Source organism: Daucus carota, chromosome 2, assembly GCF_001625215.2.
Source record: "Daucus carota subsp. sativus chromosome 2, DH1 v3.0, whole genome shotgun sequence".
NCBI lineage: Eukaryota > Viridiplantae > Streptophyta > Magnoliopsida > Apiales > Apiaceae > Daucus > Daucus carota.
Genome location: NC_030382.2, coordinates 12,850,955 through 12,876,486, shown reverse-complemented (window position 1 = coordinate 12,876,486; position 25,532 = coordinate 12,850,955). Strand labels below are relative to the sequence as shown.

Here is a 25,532-nt window from a genome sequence, read left to right as displayed (position 1 = left end):
GGAGTTTGCTTATGGACCGAACCGGGACCGAACCGAAATAATTCGGTCGGTCCGGTCCAGTCCGCTGAAACCGAAGTTTTTTACAAATTTCTTTACTTCTTTCTCCACATTCTTATCAATAACTGGTCCTTTTTTCACATCACCCTTCTTTTTCATGGTCTCAACTTCTTCACTCACCAGATCTTCCCCAACACTCTCACCAACCTCCTTACCCCCACCAATCTTCAGCCCCCCATCTGGTACACTCTGATACAACGGCAACGCCATAGAATCCAATAACCTCAAATGCAATGACCTAACACCCTCCATCTGTGGCTCGTATCTTTTATTCTCGAATCGAATCAATTGTGATGAAGTTAGGCGGTTAGTTGCGTGTGATGCGTGTGTTGCGTGTGAACGGCGCGGCGCTGGACTGGGTCACTGGGATGATAGACTAGGTATAGGTATATAAATTAGGATAGTCGATTATTTACAGACAGTATCATAGTAGTATAATATTTTATCTAATATATAAAATAAATTATTAATTATTAATTATAAAAGTTCGGTCCATTCGGTCCAGTACCGAAATTTCTCAATGGGGACCGGACTGGACCGTATTTTATTTCGGTCCGGACCGAAATACCCAAACGGACCGAAATTTCAGAAAATTAGGACCGAAATTATTCGGTTCGGTTCGGTTCGGTTTTGCTCAGCCCTAATACAATGTGTGTTGTTAGTTTAAAATAAAACTATTTAGCTCTATTTATAGACTTCCATTTCTCACCATGATTATTTAGTACCCATGTCCTTGATGCTTCACAGTGTGTATCGCTATGTTCACATCGCGCTAAATTGCTTTAGTATAATTCTTGTATGATCATATTGCCCAATGAGTACATGTATGAGTGTATAAGCGTACCTGATGTCAAAAAGAATTTCCTTGTATGTAGTAGCGCGCCAGGTCTTTTGCCTTAGAATATGTGCTGATGTTGAAGCACCTGAAGCCACAACCATTCTCCTTTAAAGGCGCTAGGTTTTTAAGATTTAGAAAATTATCACACACAACCACCTGGCGCTAGCACTAATAGCACAAGTGTATAGAGCAGGCGCCAGGACCTCCACGATTTAGAAAATTCTTGATTTATATCATTTAGCGTCATTCATACATATACAACTACACTGTAAGGACACCACGTCCTTTTACTTGGTCATTTCTTTGCTTTATATCATCGGTTTCCACTTATTAAGGCATATAAATATATAATTAATTACAATGTTTTAACGCTTTTTTTTATTTGTATTTTAAAAGCAACTGTCAGGCTTGACTTGACTTGGACCAATTGACTTGTTGATTTAATCACTTCGTCGATCGATAAATACTACAAAGTTTAGTGCACTGTTCTGGTTCACAAACGATTAACACTGAAATTGAATACCGTCTTTGATCAGTCCATTCTTGGTTAGAAATGCTTCAAATATTGATTATGAATAATCGGTTTGACGATACTATAATCCACTATCACTTGATACCGAATCGGCAGGCAACTTTTGATTCCTACAACAGCTTCATTCTCCACTGAGACCTGATTATTTTAATGAATTTCTTTCAATGATCATATGGTTGCTTCAGTTTATTTGATCGCCTGATTCTGTAAGTACCGGTTCTTCAGTCTATCGTCTCTTATATTATACTTATCTATTGTTTTCGAATTTTGTTATTGTGTTGAGTTATCTTTATTATAATTTACGTTACATTATGTCTTACATCGTATGCCTCTATTACATTATCGATCGTCGGATATTATAATCCGGACATGTATTCAAAAAATTATGAACAAACAACTTGATTTTATAAAGCGTAACATTCCAAGGATTTGGAAGAGGTCAAGTATCAAACAAAGGAGGCCAAATAACCAATCTATACTATACTATACTATATTAAGCCAACATAGGTATAATTTGTAGTCCAACTTTTTAGTTATATTTTTTGGTTTGGTACTTTCCCTCTAAAACTACAAGTCTACAACATGTGGAGGTCTGTTACTCTTATATTGCTAAATGGTTTTAAATACTAAAAACACTCATGACAATACATTATCATATAATATTTCATAAAAAAATTATAATGATGCTAAAAGTAAGATTTTAAATATCCAATTTTTTAATATCTTTTTTTAACAAGAACCTTCATATAACTTTGTTTAACTCTAAAGTGGTCTATTTAAATACAAACATTAACCATTACGTAACCCTTTCTGACTCTAATACGTTACACGATAAATATCTTTTTTCATACATAGGAAGATATACAAAATATGGAAAAATCTGATTTAAAATTAATTAAATAATAAATTACACATATTAATAACAGAAAAATATTTATAAATAGATAATAAATTGCAAAAAATAAATTTTCATGAGAAAGTATAATCAGTTGGTTAATATAATTTAATTAAAATTCAACTCATTAATACTAAAATATTACTCCCTCTGTCCCAGTCAATTGTATACGTTTCTTTTTCACTGCTCGACACGCTTTTTAAGGCTCTTATAAAACATAGTTCCACAACTTATTTTTAAGATTTTCTTTTTTTGTATAAAAATATAAATGTTATACTTTTATACAAAAAAGAAAATCTTAAAAATAATTTACAGAACTATACTATATTGAAGCATTAAAGTCCGTGCCGCGCCCCCGTCCCCCAATGTATACTATTGACTGGGACGGAGGGAGTAATAAAACGAAGTTAAAATTTAAATAATAAATACGAATTATATATCTGCCCGTGCTTCGCACGGGTTATGGGCTAGTGATGTTTAAAACGTGAAATCAATTTACTCTTTTTTAGTTAGTCATAACCTAAATATCATCTAAGATTATAGAACTACCTTTTTTAGTTTCGGGTATATTAGAAGCAAGTTTCAGAATCTGATTTTGTTTCATATTATTTATGGAATATAGTAGCTTGAAAGTTTTTATCCCATTTTGTTTCAGATTATTTAATTATAGGAAAGAGTAGCACACAAGTCTCTCTGCACCTATAAATACCCCTATAGATTGTAGGGTTTTAGATCATCTAAACACAACTTTCTCTCTCACTACCACAACCCTACCTCTCTCTGGTGATAGTTCTCTTGCTCGATTTCAAACTCGGAGGTGCCGTTCTTATGCAACGATAAGTGAAGGCTGTTTATACAGTATTAAAAAAAATAAAGGTTGTTGCAAGCAAAGGTAGTTATAGACCGCTATATTGGAGTCGACAAATCCAAACATGGGAAAAAAATATAGTCTTGACATGATATTGATGGTTGATATTAATAAATTAACTATTAGTGATGTATGTTTCTTGGTTATTCTTTTATAATATTTTTTTTGTTCATCGGACATGTTTGTTTTTGTTAATTTTTATATGATTTACTTTGTATACAGGAAAAAATTATTCATGCATTTTCAGTTTGCTCCGTTCAAGCAACTTTCAAGTAAAGGTTGTTTATACAGTATTAAAAAATAAAAGTTGTTACAAGCAATGGTAGTTATAGACTGCTATGTCACAGATTTAAGTTAGATGTTTTTGTGCATAATCAATCCAAAAAAATTGGAGGAAGGTGACAATATAAGAACATGATTACTTTTCATTAAAAGAAAAAATAAAATTAAGATTCGTCATGCCTTAAATTGTTAATTACGTGTATATTGTTAATATAACTTTTATAGGCCGCCGCAACGCGGCTTCTGAACTAGTTAAAACTAAAACTCAAATATCATATCATTTTAATCTATAATTTAAAATAAAATATATATTCTCAATTTAAAATATAAAATCAAATTATTTTAGTAGAACATAAAAATATTGAGTTGAGGCTTGTGCCCCAAGAAAAAAAAAACAAAACTGTTATGAAAATAACTACAATATAACTAGCTCAAAGAGTATAGAAAAGAGGGAGAAGAAAGACTTGTATTATCATTTTGTTGTACATCTCAAACTTACACAAATGGCTCTATATATAAGCCCTTTAGATTAAGTTACAAGGATAGTGAAAAGCCAAAGGTTAGCTATTGATGAGAGAATATAAAAGGTGAGGATAACACAAGAGTCATCCACACTATACATAAGAGCAAGTCCAATGGTGGTGCTAAAGTAGGTGTTATTGCTATAATATAGCATCCAAGCAAAAACCTCAACTCCAATGAGATGCTAAACTTGAATGTAAAATAGGAAAATGCTATACTTGGTGCTAAATATAGAACCAAGTATAGATGGTGCTATAATTGCCACATAAGCATGCAAGTGACAAAATGCATTGATAAAGTAATAGTGACAAATATAGTTATGTACTTTAAGATTATGTAATTAGAATATAGCTTTATTTGGATATTTTTGGTGCTATTTTGCATTTATCATTGGACCATAAGATCTATTTTAACACCAAAAATCACTTTTTGGTTTCAAATTATAACAATAGCTACATCTATTTTAACATCACCATTGAACTTGCTCTAACACTCCCCCTTGGATGACTTGTATCAACATCATGCCTCGTTAAAACCTTACTAGGAAAAACCCGGTGGGAAAAACCCTAGTGAAGGAAAAAGAGTACACGAGTTGTACAAAATAAATATATTCCATTTATGTCTCCCCCTCATCAGGATATGAATATAAAAATTAGCAAATATGACGAAGTATGCGCATCCCGATCATGTGTACTGATTTCTCGAACAAATCACCGATTTATCTCTTTTGTAAAATTTCACGAGTAAAGAAGAACTTCGAGTCTATATGTTCCGCCACGTCACCTTTAATGTATCCTTCCTTGTACGTGATGCTGCCTGCAATTTGTTTCATCACAAAAGAAAATCTCCACGATAATTTATTAAACTTTTGATCCCATATTCTTTACGCCTGCAAAATTATAGCTTAAAATTTATAGAATAGGTTAGTGCAGATCGAATAAAATTTTCACTTTGTAACTTGAGGGTTAACACGCCCTTTAAGCGAGTGATCCCTAAACAATGAACACTAACCGAAAGCGGAGACTTGCTTTAAATAATTATGTCAAAACGTGTATGACAAAACATGTTGTAGTTTACTTAGATACAGTACTTCAGGACTGAGAATTTCTTTCAAGTGTTCACAAAAGTTAGTGTACTATTGTGTATAATCATTCTGGGATTCACATATGACAATATATCAATCATCAAAGGGTAATTCTTCTTTCAATATATATACCAAGAAACACTTTATCACATAATATAGCATATAGTATTTTAATCAGGTGCAACTCAATTCAATGTTAACTAGAAACACATTCTAGTTTCTATCTGCTCTGGCCAGAGACTTTATGAGTTGTAACCTATAATTTGATATACAATGATAACATATATTTGTCAAAATAATTTAGTGTTGGACTGCTGGTCCGAATCCCTTTTCCATTTGAGAGGGTATAGTTCTCGAGAGTTTGTTATACTGCTTCTGGCAGTTAAGATCCTTCTAGGATGATTTATTGTCAAGTGGGTCATATAAAATTTAAACTGAACCTTCACATATTGCGGGACTATTTCTGTAACAGCCCGATTTTTCGGACTATTATCATTCTATCAAATAATAGAAATCCAAATTTAATTCTATAAATAATATAAAGAAAGTCACATAATATCATAAATCAATCTCTCAAAAATCCCAATTCTGAAACATAAAACTAATATCCTTCATGGAGACGCAGCTCCTAAAATGACTGAAAATAAAATATAATCATTATTATTAGACTCTAGCCCACTCCAACCAAATCCAACTCCAAAGCCGTGCCAATAACATTAACCTGAAATTTGTAAGTCGTGAGCTACACAGCCCAGTAAGAAAACAAATTCGACCAACAGACCAAAAACTTTTAAGACTTGCTATAGTTCACAATTTCATAACCAAAAATCATAAACCATTATTTCATAAAGTAAATTCCATAGTTCGCTAGGCCACTAATACCCGGTGGCACGGTATCATAGGTTCATAGGTGTCAATAATGCGCCCCTTACTAAAGTATTATAAATTGTGTCAAGCACGCCCTAGTAAGGTATCATAATCTAGTTCCGGAACTATACGCAATTACTAACAGGTTCATAATTCATAGCTAGTTGGGAATTCCTTATATCTAAAATATTTTCTCAATCCCAAACTTTCATAACAAAGCAGTATAAAGCATTTGAAACAATTCTAAAAGTGCGAAAAGTAATCTTACCTTAGCAAAACAATCACTTATAACTCGCAGCACTGAACCCTACACAGATTTTTAATCATAAAAATAAAGGATTATCAGTTTACTAGATAATAAAATTACAATCTTTTTAACCCTATGATTTCTAACAGTACACCAGTAAGGTTTAGGACTAGCATATATTAAATATAATATAACCCTTCCACTAGCATATATTAAATATAATATAACCCTGCCCAACTGGCCGACACTGATACTGATATTTATAATCTGACACTGCACAACTGACCAAACCTGATATTCAAGGAACATGAGTAAAATATTACTTGTAAATAAATTAAGAACTAATAAAAATCTCTTTTCTTTTGTTTCCAAAAACATCTTATATAATAATATTTTTAATGTACACAAAAATCAATTAAGTGAATAAAAGTAGTTAAATAATTTATTTGTTTTCAAATCAAAATATATAATAATTAATACATGGTACATAAATATTAAAAACCCTTACCAAATACAAATATCACTGGTAACACATTTTTAACACATCCACACATATTACCGATTCATAAAATACACATATATATAATTTGTAAAGTCATAGAAAATTATAATAAATTAAATATAATAAAATACAGATTTAAAGAAAATCTTTTTCCTGTTACAGAACACTTATTTTCAAAAATATAAGTAACCTTCATATATATAACAGTATGAGATACAGTATACATTAAGAATATAAACAAATAGAGAATAACTTTCATTTACAACAGTATCAGTACACAATCAGTATAACAGAGAGAATGACAGGAGGGTTTCAAAACATACTGCACATAACCTATTTTTTACATCACAGCTTCAGCAATTTAGTTAATAATAAAGAAAAGCACAATAACAGGAGAATAACAGTAGGGTAAAAGAGAGCGTACCTTTTTGTGGTTAAAACCTTTACAGGCTATCGTATATATAAGCCTTTTTAGGTATAACCTATTTGTTACGTACAGATATCTTAGCTAACGGATAAACCTTACATATTAACAATAGGACACGGATGTTTATTCTATTTAAAACTGTAACCACATAAATATTAATAAAACCTTATAAACCAAACATTAATAAAATCTTATTAACAACATACTTTTAATTCCTACACAATAAAATACTAATAATATATTTCATAATAAATAAAATCTTGCAATTTAAAATATTAGTAAAAGTTTGCACAATAAAATATTTGCATCATAAAATACTAATAAAATATTGCACAATAAAATACTTTTTCAAAAATTTATACAATACATATATATATACATAACAATTAAATACATATATATACATAACAATTAAATATAAAAACTACGAATATTACAATTTCGCAATCAAATAATCATTTCCACAACAAATACTATTACTCTTCATAACCACCACAAGGTTATCATACAATTATTTGAGCTTTATACTCATAATTTCTGAAACTTCATTTTGTTTTCACACAAATAATCATTCATACCCCACCGACTTTACACCTTTAGGTGTGTTAACTGCAGTTTCAAATATTTCTCTATTTTTAAGAGATAATGATTCGTAGGGCGCACTATTTTCACAACTTCAGGTGTGAGAGGACTACTGGTCCAAATAATTTTTCTTTATAATTGCCTCAATTATATCCTTTATTCTTTGGCCAATTATATCAATATTTTCTAACAGATTCTGCTTCATGATCCTCATTGTTATCATTAACCTCAAGTTCTATAAATATCATCGACGTCGATTCGATTTATGGTTCCACTTCCAAAAATTGGTTTATATGATGCGAATTAAAAAATATGTGATACAAAATAATCAACAACTATTTTTATGGACGAGATAATACTCATTATGAGATGCACCAGCATTATAAGCATATATTCCAAATAATGAATCTCGCATACTTCAGGCTGCGAGTTGATAATAACTTTGTACACAACCATATATGTCACAAAATATCTCACTGTTCAACAATATGATATTTTTATCACATGCCATATCTGTGACGGTCCAAGAATCCGGGGGCCTGGATTCTGACGTCACCACATGAAACCTTTTTAAAACACTTTGAAAACCTGTATTTTTTTTATTTTTTTTTAAAGATAATGAAAATCCAAAAGAATTTAAAACTTGAAAACATTTAATAAAAGATTTGAATGAGAACATTTTAACCCCCTAAAACAACAGGATCGCATCCAGGTTACAGTATTGAAATTAGAATCAACCACTAATATTACACAACTTTTCTTACCAAATCATATCATCTTCGATAAGAAGAATCACTGTCAACTATTCCAGCTATGACTTACACTTGAATCCTTATAGCACAGCTCTAGCTTGCATCAACCTCATCAACTTTCCTGAACACTCCTCGACCATTGGATCCTCAACTCTGTCTCCTCGCCTAGCATTAGCCTTATTCACAATCTCAATCAATCATCTCATCTTTAAGCCTTTCTGAAATGGTTAGAAAGGAATAGCAAGGGTGAGCAACAATGCTCAGCAAGTAATAATAAACAATGATAGTTCTGAAATGATATAACTAGAGTTCACGAGTTCAAGATATAAGAGGATTCAACCTGAGTTCATGAGTTCATGGTATTGTATAGAATGATTTACAATACCTTGCAGCATTTAAACTGAGAAATTCAATTTTTTTCAAAGAATTATTGAATTGGACTATCACATTTTAATTAAAACCAAGGTTAGGCAGCTGATCAGTTCTGCACTAACCCCGAGCAGGCCCCGCCATGCTCTATCACTGGATCCAAGGCACTCATTGGCCTAACATGACCACTCATCTGGTCCACAGGTTTATATAAAAACAATAATCCAATTCTCTAATTCAATTCAACAGGTCAGTAAATCAATAGAACAGTATCACAATCAATATCAATAACTGAATAACTTCGAATCAAACTTAACAATCAACTTTTTATAAACCAGAGTCCATCCTTCCACAAATCATAGTTCAGGAAATCCTTAACTATTCAGTATCCTCCATTATCGGCTAAGCAACTGAATTTAGCCTGCTAAACCAGCATGACAATGGCGGGTTGAATAATCAAGAAGATCCCAAGTCATTCTAGGTTCTAATCATCACTGAGCAACACATGCTTCAATGACAATCTGAACTTCGAATTAATTTGTAAATGTAAGTCTAAATGTAAAGACAACCCTATCTGTTACATAGGGATGATAACTCAACAATAGAACAGGACAAGTAAATAACACTACGCCTGCACTGGAATCGGAAGATACGAAGACAAAGGTTGAAGAAGCCATCTACAGTCTTGAAGGAATAAGTTCACTGGAAGAAGTTCATTAATATGTTCATGCCTCAGTGAAGAATAAAGATTGAAGTATTCAAGATTGTGGAAGCAATGAAGATGTTGTCCAAGTACTCGAAAGATTTCAGTGCAACCCCTGAAGCAAGATATTTCTATATATCTTGGTTGGTTATTTATAATCAACAAACTGAAGCATAAACTAACCCGGAACCGACTGATCAATGTTTGCTGACAAAGACGGTACAATGTTTAACTTCAGTGTTAGTCGCTTGTGAACCAGACCAGTGCACTAAGCGTCAGCACGTACGGAGCTTTGCAAAGTATTTATCGATCGAAGAATTGATCCAGTCATATCAAGTCATTTGTTCCAAAGCCAAGCCAAGCCAAGTCAAATGCCAGCTATGCCAAAGCTTACTGCTCAAATGCCATACGTCAAAGCTTCCACAGAAAGCCATATCAGGAAGTGACATTTTATATATGTGTGCACTTATATATTTGTATATGTACAAATATAATCATATATGTATATATGTATATTTAATTAAATATAATATATATAATATATATGTATATATGTTTTTAAACATATGTATATGTATATTTATATGTATATATATTTAAATAAATATATATGTATATAGTATATGTATTTATATTTCACATAAACACTTATATATTTAAGTGTATATATATATATTATATTATGTGCATAAATATGTGTATATTTATATCTATAGATAAATATATATATATATCCCTATATATATTTATATTTATATTTACATATAATTTTATGTATATTATATATATTTAAATATATGAGAATATATTTAAATATATGTATATATATATATTACTATATGTTTATATAAATATTATTTATATACATTTATATATATATCTTTATTTATACATATATTTATATAATATTATGAATATAATATAAATATATGGATGGAGTGACAAGGCTGTCGCGTGCCTATCAAATAATAATTCTAACAATTCCTCCTAACAATGTAGCAGGGCAAGTCAGAGTCGATCCCACAGAGACAAATGTGTCAAACACTAGTTATTTCTGATCAAATTCAACTAAGCAAAGAACACAATAATATTTTAGAGATTGATTAAACTAATTATACTAAGGCAAACAAGGATTTTATCAATTAATTAAAAACATCCAGAATTAAGTATCCCCACTAGTATGAATCAATGCAATTATGATTCCCTACCCCAATCAATCAAATATATTACTCAAGAGGAAAGATGCGCCCTATATAATACCATTAACCTCTTCCGAGTATTAATGGCTTCTCTAAAAATACAATCAAGCCTATTTCCATGGTATCATGCAGTTGAGAGACATTAAACACAGCATCCTGGCTTCCTAACAATCCATTCTACCTATTTCCATGGAGAATTTCATGTCCTTATTGGATAAATCACAACCATCTAAATCCAACTTCCGATGGTAAATAGATATCGGTTCAAACAAATCACATAATCATGCCTGACATGTAATTGTAAATCAGCACAACTCAATAAGCGAGTGCAATTAAACAATCAATTTGGGGTTGGGGGAATCATGCATCTATCATAGCTAGGGTTCAACTTAACCCCGGATTATAAATCTACTCACTCATAATTAAACTAACAAAACACAAGATATAATAAAAACGCATAATTAAACTATTATTGAGAATAGAGAAACAACCTTCAATCTTCAAATCTTGAACAAGAAGAAAAGTAAAAGTCTCCTCTCTTCTCTCTCTATCTCTATGTATGTATCTCTAATAATAAAAACTAATTGATCTCCTAGAATAAAAGTATTTTAATGCTTTTATCAAATTACAAGGCAATCTCCGAAACCGAATAGGAGTCCGTTATTAAAATTCGCAGGTCTGCTTTCTCCACAGTTTATGGGCTTTTCCAGTTGGATTTTGGATATTGGACCATCTCTGAATTAAAGAAAATTCTCTAAGCTTCGCGTGGGCTGTAAGATCGTCAAAATCTGATGTACGGAACTCCCGATATGGCCCAAACAGCGAAATAATACGTGTAGCCCAATAAATCTGAATTTCCATCCAAATTTGAGTCCAATTGAGCTTTATTTCTTCAAATCCTTCCAACTTTAGGAATTCCTTGCACTCTACAATAAAACATTAAAATCTATTAAATAAATATCCAAATCAATGCAAAATACAATTAAATATGAGAATAAAATCATCTAGAATATATATAAAATATACTCCATCAAAATATCCCCACACTAAGCATTTGCACGTCCTCGGGCAAATAAGCGAAATAAAATATCTATAACTAACTACTATCATTTTCGTAGATAACACGATTGCATTGAGCGCATGCAACAAGCCGTTAAACCCCTAGGCAGCCCTAGTAGGACGAGTTCTGTCTCGTGAGGGTTTGTAGAAGATATACCCACAAAATCAAATATTTTCTACCAAGTCTCAAGAATGCAACTAATATGAATGCAAACTAAATGAATATGCATATACAATCATGAAAGCATTAACCTCGTCAACATATAATCTTCAGAAGATGCAACAATCAAGGCATTCATCTATCTCACATATTAGTCATGCAACTCTTCTACTGCAAGTACGGAGTGCATCGTGTGTGCTTAACATGCTCTCTCATGAAACAAAACAGAGACCAACAAACTTCAACAGAGTCTTAACCATGAGCCGTTAATCAGAATAAAGCTTAGACACTTCGTTATATTAGAGTCAACTATAGCTCAGGGTCACAAAGGAATTTCAATGCTCTCTCTTATATTTTTCTTATCCATATTTCTTTTTCTTTTTCTTTTTCTCGCCTACTCGGTCTAAGGTTAGGACGCTTCTCAGGGTAAGTGAGTTACGACCACCATAAGACCTCACAAGCTCATTATTATTATTTATTTTTTTTTTAAATCAAGTAATTCTCCAGTAACCAAGAGTTGTGAAAAGTCACCAAGAAAAATTATTTTCTAGTACATCACTTAATACCAGCACATGTACATGGATCGTCCCTTTCACATGACATTATATTGTCACCCACTGATCTCAAAGGAGTACTCGATACTTTATTTTCAACATTCTATTTTTTTTCTTCTTTTTTTTTTTCCGAGAGGCATATACATCCCACAGCTCCCCCAAACATAAGATTTACATACTCTAAACTCAAAAGGGAATAGTCAAAATTCTACGCTCGGCCCATAGATAAAACTCAAGAATTAAGCTGGCCTAAGTCTCATCTCTAAAGCATTTTACAGTGTGATTAAAATTTCCGCACAAGCAATTTCTAAGCATGCAAGACATCACATATGATCAAGACTACTAGCCAAGAAATTATGCAAATAAACTCATCACAAAAATTAACTCGGTATTATATACTTTCATGAATCATGCAAATGCAACCTAAAAAGAAAATAAAATAAGATAACTACAAATTAAATTACTACATGCTCTAATTTAATGCAACTAACATGAATTTTCTAAACTTAAGACATGGTAATATACAATGTTTTTCTAATTTTTCTAATTTTTTTTTAATTTTAATCATATATATATATATATATATATATATATTTTATTTTTTCATTCAATAAGAACTCATCCCCACACTTAAATGGTTCATTGTCCTCAATGAATAAATTAATAAAAATAAATTCCTAAAATAATACAAAAAAAAAAAAAAAAAATTAGAAATACTCCCCTAGTGCATAAGCACGAAGTGTCTCTCGAAAAAGAATGGAAGTGCGGCTTCATTTAATTAATTATCAGCTCCATGATCCGTACAGATATTAGATTTCAGGAATCTAACTCAACAAGAGAACTGTCCAGGTGGTTATGCTGTAGCTTTGTTAACTGGTTGGCTTGGTTTCGATTCCCCACGCCAACACTTTTTTAGAAACACACTCCCTGGACAGTAGGTGAAATTTGGGCTCCTTGGGCTGAAAATGTTTGGGCTGGTGGGCCGGATTTACAAAGCCCAACAGTAAATAACCATATGGGCCGAATAGTGCAAGACTTGCGAGTTGGGCCCGAGACGGGCTGGACTCAGAAATAGATGGGCTTGAATGATTAATGAGCCCAACAGACCTTGGAGTCGAGGAAATAAGCGCTTCACCAGTAGCTTTCGCACTGGCAGAAGTGAATTCGCACGCTCAGCACATAAATTGTAAAAACCGTTAGAATATCCAGTAGCTTGTGCACGGGCGGCATTAGTCCGCACCACCAGCTTATTAAAACAGTATGAAGCGCACGACCAGCACGAAAAGTCACACGCCCAGCAGATTTAATTATGAAACGCGGAGACTTCAAAATTGTGCATGGACGGCAAAAGAAAATTATGTACCTCAGCCACTCAATTTTTTTTTTTAGCACCTCCAAAATTGCTGTAAATTATTAATATATTCCTGAAACACTTCACAAAAATTATCAAGGCACCTTGGGGGAGTAAACAACTAATATGAAAATCTATAAAAATATTACTACTAATAATAATAATAATAGTGAAATATAATAATAATAATAATAATAATAATAATGATAATAATAATAATACTTATAATATTTATACAAACTTACAAAAATCATGGGTTGCCTCCCAAGAAGCGCTTTTCTTTAACGTCTTTGGCTAGACATCTGCAGAATTATTCTGAAGAAGGGGTAGAAAGCAGAATCTCCACTTTCTCTTCTATTGGCTCGCCAGCTCTATAATGTTTTACTCTTTGTCCGTTTACCTTAAAAGTCCCACCAGTTGTATTCCATAATTCAATGGAGCCATATGGATAAACTTTTCGGATTTTAAATGGACCCGACCACCTTGAACGAAGCTTACCAGGAAAAAGCTTCAATCTGGAATTGAATAAAAGAACCAAATCACCTTCATTAAATTCTCTTCGCAGTAGACCCTTGTCATGCCATCTTTTTGTCTTCTCCTTATAGAGCTTAGAACTCTCATAAGCCTCAAAACGAAGCTCATCTAGCTCGTTAAGCTGAAGAAGTCTTTTCTCGCCAGCTGCTTGCAAATCAAAATTTAAGTTTTTGATGGCCCAAAATGCACGATGTTCTAACTCAACCGGAAGATGACAAGCTTTCCCATAAACTAGTCTGTATGGGGTTGTCCCAATAGGAGTTTTAAATGCAGTCCTATACGCCCAAAGTGCATCATCAAGTTTCATAGACCAATCCTTTCTTGATTTTGCAACTGTCTTTTCCAAGATAGTCTTAATTTCTCGGTTAGAGATCTCAACTTGACCACTAGTTTGAGGATGATAGGAAAGGCCCACCTTATGGTGTACTCCATATTTTTTCAACATAGCTTCAAAGCGATTTTCAAGAAAATGCTTTCCTCCATCACTAATTAGAATCCTTGGCACTCCAAATCTAGGAAAAATTGTCTTCTTGAAAAATTTACTCACAACACGGGCATCATTAGTGGGGGTTGCAATGGCTTCAACCCACTTGGAAACATAATCAACAGCGAGTAATATGTATTTGTTTCCAAAAGATGAAGGGAATGGTCCCATGAAGTCAACTCCCCAAACATCAAAAGGTTCCACTTCGAGTATGTTGTTTAGAGGCATCTCATTTCTCCTTGAGATATTTCCGGTTCTTTGACAGCGATCACAAGAATGAACATAGAGGTGAACATCCTTAAAGAGAGTTGGCCAATAAAAACCACATTGAAGAATCTTTGCAGCAGTTTTGGTGGTGCTTGCATGGCCACCACATGGTGAATCGTGACAATGTGAGATTATAGAGGAGATCTCACTTTCTGGAACACATCTTCTAATGACACCATCCGCACAAGATTTGTAGAGAAAAGGATCATCCCAAAAGTGCTTCCTCACATCATAGAAAAACTTCTTCTTCTGCTGAGATGAATACCCATGAGGAACAGTACCACTAGCCAAATAATTAGCTATATCAGCAAACCAAGGAACATCTATCCTTGCAAGAGAGAATAGATGATCATCAGGAAATGAATCATCAACTGGAAGGTCTTTAGTACAATCGACATCAAGAACAAGACGCGAAAGATGATCAGCAACCACATTCTCAGCCCCTTTCTTGTCCTTAATTTCCAAATCAAATTCTTGAAGAAGTAGAATCCAACGAATCAAGCGAGGCTTTGCATCTTTCTTATTCATCAAGTATTTCAGTGCTGCATGATCAGTGTGAACAATAACCTTCGAGCCAACAAGATATGACCGAAACTTTTCCATAGCATAAACCACTGCTAGCAGTTCCTTCTCTGTTGTTGCATAATTAATCTGAGCTCCATCCAGGGTCTTACTTGTATAATAGATGGCATGAAGCTTTCCATCTTTCCTTTGCCCCAAGACTGCACCAATAGCTTGATCACTAGCATCACACATGATTTCAAATGGCAAATTCCAATCTGGTGGTTGTATGATTGGAGCAGAGATAAGAGCTTTCTTTAACCTGTCAAAAGCCTCAACGCAAGCATCATTAAAAACAAAAGGGACATCTTTGCCTAAGAGCTCAGTTAGAGGTCGAGCAATTTTTGAAAAATCTTTTATAAAGCGGCGGTAAAATCCCGCATGACCAAGAAAACTTCTTACACCCTTCACCGAGGTTGGGGGTGGTAAGCGCTCGACAACCTCTACCTTAGCTCTATCGACCTCGATGCCTCTATTTGAGACAACATGACCCAAAACAACTCCCTCTTGTACCATAAAATGGCATTTTTCCCAGTTTAAAACTAGACTAACTTCCTTACATCTACGAAGCACCTTTTCTAAATTATGCAAACAGATGTCAAAAGATGTTCCGTAAACAGAGAAGTCATCCATAAAAACTTCCATTATATTTTCAATAAAATCTGAGAAAATTGCCATCATACAACGTTGGAAGGTTGGAGGAGCACCACATAATCCAAATGGTAGTCTGCGATATGCAAACGTACCATAAGGACATGTAAAGGTCGTCTTTTCCTGATCATCCGGATGGAGGGGAATTTGAAAGAAGCCCGAATATCCATCCAAATAACAGAAAAAGGAATGTTTTGCCAACCTTTCAAGCATTTGGTCAATAAAAGGGAGAGGAAAATGATCTTTCCTGGTGGCTTTATTCAATTTGCGATAATCAATACACATACGCCAACCAGTTACAGTTCTAGTAGAAATTAACTCACCCTTATCATTTTTGACAACGGTCATTCCTCCTTTCTTTGGAACTACTTGTACAGGGCTAACCCACTTACTATCAGAGATAGGGTAGATTATACCTGCATCAAGAAGTTTTAGAACCTCCTTTTTGACTACCTCCATCATATTAGGATTAAGTCTCCTTTGAGGTTCTCTAGAGGAGGCGTGTTCGTCCTCAAGAATGATTTTATGCATGCACAAAGATGGGTTGATGCCCTTAATATCATCAATGGTGTACCCGATGACACTTTTATAAGTTTTTAAAATCATGAGCAAACGCTCAATTTGACTGTCATCAAGCTCAGCATTGACAATAATAGGATATGTACTATTAGGACCCATAAACACATATTTCAAAGATGCAGGGAGTGGTTTTAGTTCTACCTGAGGAGGCGTGGAACTCTCCTTCACATTTTCATGGCTTAGTACATTGAGATGAGGGTGCATGACTGTTGGTGTTGTATCAAGAAATTCCATATAGTCCGCACACTCTCTATTTTCAGCATCAATTTCTCCCACAAGAACATTTTGAAGTGGATCATCACATGATAGAGTGTTGATCTTGACGTTGATCGCTTCTTCTAGAGCATCCACCCTGTTTACAGTTTCATCCATAGAAGGATGACCCATTGAGTTCTGAAGCTGAAATTCCATCTTCTCCTCTCCCACTTGAAAAGAAATCCTTCCACTTTTCATGTCGATAATAGCACCGGCTGTAGCTAAGAATGGTCTCCCAAGAATGATAGGAATATTTGCATCTTCTTCCATCTCCATGATAACAAAATCACATGGGATATAAAATTTTCCTACCTTGAGAGGAACATCTTCAAGTATACCAAGAGGGAATTTCACAGTCCTGTCTGCCAATTGTAGAGATATACGTGTGGGTTTCAGCTCACCCATTTGAAGCTTTTTGCAGATTGACAATGGCATAAGACTCACACTTGCCCCAAGATCACATAGAGCTCTTTTGATCTCAACATCACCAAGTTTCACAGGAATAGAGTAACTACCCGGATCAGCTAGCTTCTTCGGAAAAGTATTTTGCAAGATAGCACTACACTCTGCCGTCAATGAAATAGTAGAAGTTTCTTCAATCTTTCGCTTTCTTGACAAAATATCTTTGAGAAACTTTGCATAAGAAGGCATCTCAGCTATGGCATCCATGAATGGAATGTTAATATGCAACTTCTGTAAAATGTCAAGAAACTTACCATACTTCTTCTCAAGCTTAGCTTTTGCCAACCTTTGAGGGAAAGGAACAGGTGGCACATATGGTGTAATAGGAACAACGACTGGTTCTTTCTTTTCTTCTTCCACTGCATCATTCTCTATCACTTTTTCAGATGTAATTTTCTCCCCATCTTCTTCAAGATTCACAACACTTTTTCTCACCTTTGACTCTGGCTCTTGCAATTCTTTGCCGCTCCTCAAAGTTACCGCATTGATATGACCTCTTGGCGGTTGCTCAGTTTGGCCAGGAAGTTGACCCGAAGACTTGCCAAGTTGATTCACTTGTTGAGCTAATTGAGAGATTGCATTTTCCATCATCTTGTTGTGAGCTTTCATCTCATTGATACTTGCACCGATGCCATTGATACTTGCATCAATTCCATCATTTTTCTTTACCTGTGTTGAAATAAATCCTTCCAAGAGATTCTCCAAGTTGGATTTTTGTGGTTGAACTGGTGCATTGAAAGGTGTTCTTGGTTGAAAACCAGGTGGTTGAGATTGAGCTTGGTTATTCTTGTATGAGAAATTTGGATGATCTTTCCAACCAGGATTGTACGTGTTGGAGTAAGGATTGTATTGTTGCCTCTGATTCTGATTGTAAAGGGCATTTGCTTGCTCCATAGCCATATCAGACGAATTGTATTGACAAGCATATTGAGTGTGCCCTTGTGTACCACATATTTCACATGAAGCAACTGTAGAAGAGGACCCAGACTTTAGCTCCTTGATCTCATTAGCCAATTCTTTCATAGAACTCGTCAACATGGTTAAAGCATCAACATCGTACTTACCACCCTTCTTGGGTTGATTTCGATCACTGTAGGGATAATTGTCATTAGACGCCATCTCGTCTAAAAGAGTTCTTGCATCTTTGGTACTCTTTGCCATAACTGATCCCCCAGATGCAGCATCAATAAAGATTCGAAATTCTTGTGTCAACCCATTATAGAATGTTTGGATCAACAGCCAGTCAGGAATTCCATGGTGAGGACATTGCCTTTGAAGGCGTTTGAATCTTTTCCAAGCATCATGTAGTGATTCATCGTCTTCTTGACGAAAAGTAGATATGTCATTCCTTAGCTTGGCAGTCTTCTTTTGGCTAAAGAATTTGAGTAGAAAGGCCTTTGCTAAGACATCCCAAGTAGTGAATTTATTTGGCCCTTCATCTTTCAACCAATCTTTTGCTGAATCCCGAAGAGAAAATGGAAACAAACGCAGCTTGATAGCATCATCAGGGACATTGGTCAGCTTTATCATATCACACTTTTCAAGAAAACTCTCGAGATGATCAACTGGATTTTCAGAAGCCAAGCCCGCAAAAGAATCATTAGAGATGAATTGAATGAACTGAGGCTTGAGCTCGAAGTGAGTAGCTGTGACAGCTGGTCTGAGAATAGAGGACATGACGCCTGTAGTGTCTGGCATACCATACTCCCTCAAAGATTTCGCTGGTACTTCTTCGCCCATAATTTCCTTGTTTTTGTTTCTCCTTTGTTCACCGGATTGCTTTCTTGCTGTAGCTTCAATTTCAGGATCAAGTGGAATCAAATTTTCTGTACCTGAACTTCGAGTGTGCATATATCAAGAAAACTAGAACAAAGGATCAGAAAACAAGAGATAATAGCCGAAGCAGCACAACTAAAAACTTAGCTAAAAATATCAAAAATAAACTAATCTAACACCACTTTGTCCCCGGCAGCGGCGCCAAAAATTTGACAAGGCTGTCGCGTGCCTATCAAATAATAATTCTAACAATTCCTCCTAACAATGTAGCAGGGCAAGTCAGAGTCGATCCCACAGAGACAAATGTGTCAAACACTAGTTATTTCTGATCAAATTCAACTAAGCAAAGAACACAATAATATTTTAGAGATTGATTAAACTAATTATACTAAGGCAAACAAGGATTTTATCAATTAATTAAAAACATCCAGAATTAAGTATCCCCACTAGTATGAATCAATGCAATTATGATTCCCTACCCCAATCAATCAAATATATTACTCAAGAGGAAAGATGCGCCCTATATAATACCATTAACCTCTTCCGAGTATTAATGGCTTCTCTAAAAATACAATCAAGCCTATTTCCATGGTATCATGCAGTTGAGAGACATTAAACACAGCATCCTGGCTTCCTAACAATCCATTCTACCTATTTCCATGGAGAATTTCATGTCCTTATTGGATAAATCACAACCATCTAAATCCAACTTCCGATGGTAAATAGATATCGGTTCAAACAAATCACATAATCATGCCTGACATGTAATTGTAAATCAGCACAACTCAATAAGCGAGTGCAATTAAACAATCAATTTGGGGTTGGGGGAATCATGCATCTATCATAGCTAGGGTTCAACTTAACCCCGGATTATAAATCTACTCACTCATAATTAAACTAACAAAACACAAGATATAATAAAAACGCATAATTAAACTATTATTGAGAATAGAGAAACAACCTTCAATCTTCAAATCTTGAACAAGAAGAAAAGTAAAAGTCTCCTCTCTTCTCTCTCTATCTCTATGTATGTATCTCTAATAATAAAAACTAATTGATCTCCTAGAATAAAAGTATTTTAATGCTTTTATCAAATTACAAGGCAATCTCCGAAACCGAATAGGAGTCCGTTATTAAAATTCGCAGGTCTGCTTTCTCCACAGTTTATGGGCTTTTCCAGTTGGATTTTGGATATTGGACCATCTCTGAATTAAAGAAAATTCTCTAAGCTTCGCGTGGGCTGTAAGATCGTCAAAATCTGATGTACGGAACTCCCGATATGGCCCAAACAGCGAAATAATACGTGTAGCCCAATAAATCTGAATTTCCATCCAAATTTGAGTCCAATTGAGCTTTATTTCTTCAAATCCTTCCAACTTTAGGAATTCCTTGCACTCTACAATAAAACATTAAAATCTATTAAATAAATATCCAAATCAATGCAAAATACAATTAAATATGAGAATAAAATCATCTAGAATATATATAAAATATACTCCATCATGGAGCAAACTCAAGTCAATCTCAGTCAAAGGAGTGATAACAAGGAAAGCTTTTACTATGTGAGGAACAACATTTGACCGAAGTCAACAGCTCTTCCTCACTTAGAAAATTCTCTAAGTATCATCACAAGTGAAGACAATGCACTCTTGAGGAGCAAACTTTGACCAAGTCAAAGTTCGTCCCCAAGTGATGAGAGAGAACAAGGAAGCTATGTGAGGAGCAACATTTGACCAAAAGTCAACAGCTCTTCCTCACTTAGAAATTTTCTAAGTACATCACAATGGAGTATCCCACTCTTGAGGAGCAAACTTTGACCAAAGTCAAAGTTCGTCCCAAGAGATGAGAGAGAACAAGGGACCTTCACCATGGAGCAAACTTTGACCAAAGTCAAAGTTCGTCCCAAGAGATGAGAGAGAACAAGGGACCTTCACCATGGAGCACAAGTTGGAGTTTTTACTTAGAATTATTTTCTAAGTCTTGGCTGATCAACTGGGAAGCGCAACTTGGAGCGCAACCTTTGACCAAGTCAAAGGTTGCGACTCTAATTCATCTCACTGTGGCACTAGTTCAAGTAACTACAATTTGTCTAAGTAAGAAGACACACTGTGAACACAGGGAGGCGCAAGGTTTGACTAGGCGCCATGTTTGACTCCTGCTTGGCGCAACTTCAATTGCTTAGAATTATTCTAAGTAGAAGTTTTGCTTGAATCAGTCAAGCGCAACATTTGACTTAGTCAAATGTTGCGCCTCTGACTTATAATTCTTGGCGCAACTTTGAGTTTCTCTTGAGTTAGTTTTTATTTGGACAATTCAATTTAACCACAGTTAAACTGAATTCGTCCAGGACGAACTCAAGTCGTCCAGGACGAACTCGTTAACCATGGTTAGTTTATGAAAGCCTATAAATATGTGATTGTGGTTCTCACAATTTACAACATCCTTCGGGATGAAATGGCCAAGTGCTCTGCACGGCTACTCCCACTATATATACACTCTAGTCTAGCTTTGTAATAGAAATATCCGTAGCGGTTAGAGTTTGTAATATTGAGAGTAGTGGCCATTGTAGCCGAACCTTCGGGTTTGGATTTGTAGCACCCTTCGAGGTATTTATCAATATACAGATATACCTTGAAAATATTGTGTGTTGGTTTAATATTTTCATATCCTCAGAAACCGACCCGATAAATATCCGGAACACGAAACCCATTACAGGACTGCAATTTATTTATCCGCAAGATTCGAAAGAATTTTAAATTGTAGTGAGTATCGTATTCAACCCCCCCTTCTACGATACTTTGGACCTAACAATTGGCATCAGAGCAGGCTGATTGATATACAAATCAGGATCCTTATCGTACGGAAAATTAAGAACCTAGCTTTCGATATTTGATTAAGGAAAATGTTCTTCCGGTTTGTGTTGCTGAATTTGTCCGTAGGCCTCAGTAAGGATTATCTGTCGGATACTGAACTTCGGACCGGGACTTATAAATTTATACTTTAAATTTTAATAAGTTTATTTTATAAATTTGACTTAATTTATTTTAAACTTATTAATTGAGTTTATTATGAATTAATTAAATTTATCCTATAAACTTAATTAAATTTACTTTATAAACTTTACTAAATTCAATTATTAAATTTGTTTAAATTTATTTTAGGCTTGTAAAGTTTACTCTTAGACTTTACCAAGCTTATCATAAATTTTTATAAATTTATTATTTAAATTTGTATAGTTTATGATTTAAATTTAAGTTAAAATCTAGAATATAAATTTAAAAGGATTTAACTGATTATGGATATAAGTTCAAGTTCAAGGGTTCAATTTAGTTTGTTCTCGAAGCTATGATTTAATTGGAGACGAGACACTTGAATATTTTCAAAAATTAAATTTATTTAATAAATTTTAATATATTTACTAAATGAATTTGAAATAAATTTGTTCTAAACTTATTCAGTTTATTATGAATTTATTTGAATTTATTTTTTAAATATAATTAAATTTACTTTATAAATTTAACTAAGTTTATTTTATACTTTATTTCCTTTCATCTTTTAAAACTTATTTTTTAAATTTATTTTCTTTATAATTTAAACTTAGTTTAAGTAATCAAGTGTCCCGTAACCTTTTTAATTATTCTACTCCAAGACAAATCAGATTGACATTTAGTTGAGACAGATCAGGCTGACAGATTACAAGACAAACACCGGGCTTTCAAATACCAGATTCTCAGAACCGGTAATGGAAGTACATTGATGACCCAATCCAATTGATTACTCAAAGGATTATTAGAAGCACTTTTCTATGTTCGACAAAGATGATTGTGATTCGAAGAAGATTCCATTGAAGACTAATTTGGTACTACTAACAGTGGATTTTGAAGAAGGTATTTCAGGCCTTGATCTGAGTAATTACTCCGACTTGATTATCAGATCACCAGATCAGGATGGGAACTTGCTTTATGTGTTGAGTGCATCTTCCCAGGGCTCGGAATGTCAACTTTGAATGGTACCACTAAATGTAGAAAATAGAAGATTTTACGGACGAATCTTCAAGGGATTGCAATCTAACTCAGTGATTCAGGGATATACAATTACTCAGTGAATTGTTTATTTTGTAAACTTTTGAAAGTTTTCGGCCAGGGTTTAAAGTGCAACTTTTCAAAGTTACAGGGGGTAATTCATAACTTTCAAAACCTGAGAACAAAAACTTCATCATCTTCAAAACTTCGGTGACCAAACAGCAATAAGCTGCCGGCCACCACACTAACTCGCCGGAAATTCATTTCCCGGCATCCTCCACTCGCCATACACTCCAGATCAGTAGTACACACACCCAACAACTCATTCCCATAATCAAACTTAGTAATTAACACGTAGTTTGGCCAGATTTTGGCCGGAAAGTCCAAGAACACCGCCGGTGTTCATAAACTCCGTCGAGTTCAACCGTGAATCCCACACAAAATCTGATTATATGAACATATTCCTCTTGAAACGCTCTTCCTAATGGTATAAACCAAAACAACGCAGAATTCCTAGATTAAAAACGCCTCTTTTTGAATTAAGAACATTCATAACCTCCAAGAACATTCAAGAACACAACTTCAGGAATCAAACCAACTTTTCTCTATGTTATCGAAGTCAAAATTCATCATATGATATACCAAAACGACGAGAAAAACACGCTCTACAACATAGAAGCATCAAAACAATCACACAAGATCATCTACGAAAAATCATCCTTTGAAATAATATAATTCGAATCTTGTAAAAATCCAAATAAATAATCTGTTATACCTGCGCTTGTTTTGATGATTAAACTATAATCTACGCGTCGAGAGCTTCGTTTTGACTATTCATACGCCTCCATCGGATTCCAATAACACCTTCAAATCCTCGTTTGATTATGAAGAACACGAAGAACACCGCTCGGTTTCTCTCGGTTATTGTGAAAAGAAACTGTTGAAATGATTTTACGGGTGAAAATAAGTTATGGAAAGGCTATTTATACTTATTAATAATTGGTACCCCTTTGGATCGTTTATGACATGAAAATACGTATTTAATAGCTTTATATTAATAAAGCGGGGCCCAATCGGTACCGGTTTTCGAGATAATCATCAAAACGGGGCTTTTTAATCAGTCATTAGTATGCGGGTCCCACTGCAATTATTACAAGATAAGGATGAATCAAAATATCTAGTTTCACGTTTATCGAGACAACCAGATAATTATCAACAATTAAAATACCCGAAAAACTCCGCCGGACCGACTACGGGGAAAACCGTACTCCGGATCGAAAAAGTCAAAACACGAAAAATGTCCGGAATATTGAAATTAGGCTAAAGGTGAGTTTTGTTGAAACTTCCGGGAAGAAAATTTGCTACCCCGTTACGAGTGGACGGTTTTACGGAAGTCAAATAATTAATAAATAAATATAAATATACGCAATTAAATCCGTAAATCGATTATAAAATCATCTAACATTCCATAAATCCATATGAAAATATCCAAATAAACTATATTTTCTCCTGAGCATATAGAAATTGAAATCTCTCAAATACGAACACATATGAGCAGTTAACGCAATAAACCAGATAATATAAAATTCACAAAAATTCATATATTAATCATATAATACTCATAATTAACCATAATTAATTAACCAACAAATCCACCAATACCACTTAATCACATAACACATATATTCACATAATATTCATACAGAATTTTCAAAACAATATATGAAAATCAGTTCTAAAAATATAATCATTTATCAATAACACAATAACCCGGGGTTTAAATATAAAACTTTGAAAACTCATCAAACTGGAATAAAATATTAAATCTTATTCCCTTCTTTGAAGAAAATCACTTTTAATACGAATAAAAATATTTTTAAAATCCGGGTCATTACAATCTACCCTCCTTATAGGGATTCCGTCCTCGGAATCAGAGAAAGAAGGAGGACGCATAATCTGTAAAATCCATATTAATCCACGAAATAAGTATAATCACATACAACTATTCCCATAATCACATCAATATTCAACTAGAGACAACAATAATATCTAGACAAATAGATTTATAATAATCAAATCTAAATTTAAAAA

General features: G+C 34.0%; 1 long non-coding RNA gene and 1 other non-coding gene across 2 annotated transcripts; one reads left to right on the top strand and one right to left on the bottom strand.

Annotated features, from left to right (window-relative positions):
* Positions 1 to 8,335: 8,335 nt before the first annotated feature.
* Positions 8,336 to 24,407, bottom strand: LOC135150267 (uncharacterized). The gene is made up of 2 exons (XR_010288582.1): positions 24,217 to 24,407; positions 8,336 to 8,673 (listed from the first exon to the last, which is right to left on the bottom strand). It is a non-coding gene; the product is annotated as an uncharacterized LOC135150267 (long non-coding RNA).
* LOC135150953 (small nucleolar RNA R71) lies at positions 18,893 to 18,999 on the top strand. Its single transcript, XR_010289413.1, has one exon. It is a non-coding gene; the product is annotated as a small nucleolar RNA R71 (small nucleolar RNA).
* Positions 24,408 to 25,532: the final 1,125 nt, after the last annotated feature.